Raw genomic sequence first — 1,890 nt, forward strand, 5'->3', positions numbered from 1 at the left:
TATGTGTGCATATACCGAAGTTGAGTTGTGCACATATGAAAGTGTGCATATATGGAAGATCACAAATATGTGTGCATATGCAGAGGTCGAGTTGTGCACATATGAAAGTGTGCATATATGGAAGATCACAAATATGTGTGCATATACAAAAGTTATGTATATATAGAAGTATATGTGAAAGATGCATGCCATATACACAAGTTAAATTTCATATATGTGTGGCTTTGTGGATAAAGAAACCATGTTGATGCATATTGAAGTTGCACATATATCAAAGTTAGTTTTCATATATGCACATCTTTTATATATGTGTACATATCTTTTATGTATACATGCATAAGGCATGCATATATGGATGTCGGCTTCCGTACATGGGCACATATACGAACGTTGTTTACTTTCGAACATGCAACCACACATAAAAAGTGTACATATACAAAAGTATCTTATATTGTGCTTATACAAAAAAAAGTGAAATATATAAAATTTATCTTTCATATATGTGTTTATATACATAAATTATGCATATACATAAGTAGATTTCGTATATATATACTTACATAAAAGATAATGAAACTTCTATAAATATACATCTTAAGTATATGCATACATAAATTTCCTAAACGGTACATTTAAGAAGTTCAAATATATAAATAAAAGTTACTAAAAGAAAATGATTACATAAAATGAAAAACAACATATAAATTATAACTTCCATATTCTTATAACTTATTATTATACTATTTATTAGATTTATGGATATTAAAGTCATATATTTAACATAGAAAAAATATTCATTCTCTAAGCGAAATAAAAAATATTTATATCTAAATTGTTTTTTAATAAAACATTAAAATGTCTCATATACAAATATAAAGATAGTAAGTATATAAAAAAAAAGTAATTTTTTTTTTAAATAATAAAACTAGAAATTGCACTAGATGTTGCAAAGGAAACGCCATAAGGCGGTAGCATAGGAACCAATATCATAGAAGAAATAATATGTGACTAAAGTACTTTATAGGGAGATGAGAGATAGCGGCACTCTTCCTACTTAAGTCAATGTCTAAACTAAATATGGTGTCATCATTTGCAATGGTGTCCGATTATGAGAGGCGGTGATGTACCCAACCTAACCATTTCACATTCACCAGTGTTCTCTCAACATGTGCTAGTTTGGTAGATCTAGAAAGTGATTAAGGTGTCCAACATGACATAATTGCTAGTGGACTGCAGTGTAAGGCATTGTGGGGAGTGCTCTTGTAAATATGTATGCTAAATGTGGTTGCATAGAGAATGCACAACAAGTGTTTGATAGAATGCCTGAATGAAATGTAGTATCTTGAAATGTTATGATATCAAGGTATGTAAAGGATGGGAACGTAGATGAGGCCATGAAACTTTTTCTTCAAATGCCTGAATGGGACATGGTTTCATGGACTGCAATACTTGTTGGATATGCACGTAAGGGGTATCTTGATAAGGCTATGGAGCTCTTTTTGCAGATGTTGATGCACATAAAATGTTCAGTAAAATGTCTAAACGGGATGTTGTCTCTTGGACTTCTATTATTGTAGGATATGTTATTCATAGATTTGGAAAGGAAGCCCTTCAACTATTTGAACAAATGCAACACTCTGGCATAAAACCCAACCATTTCACCTTTGTTGGTGTTTTGTTTGCATGTGGCCATGCAGGTTTAGTAGACCATGGTTGGAAATACTTATATTCCATGAATCAAGATTACAATATTAGCCCTATGTAAATTCCATGAACTCTCAAAACTATTGTTTGTATGCTAGATCAATGAACACGTAGCTAATTGAATATACGAATTGAAAAGCAGAAATGTATAACACTCAAAACTCCATATATTAACTCCAAACAAGA

This window comes from Pinus tabuliformis, chromosome 6 (assembly GCF_031772625.1).
Source record: "Pinus tabuliformis cultivar Carrire ecotype Pingquan chromosome 6, CPIR1, whole genome shotgun sequence".
NCBI lineage: Eukaryota > Viridiplantae > Streptophyta > Pinopsida > Pinales > Pinaceae > Pinus > Pinus tabuliformis.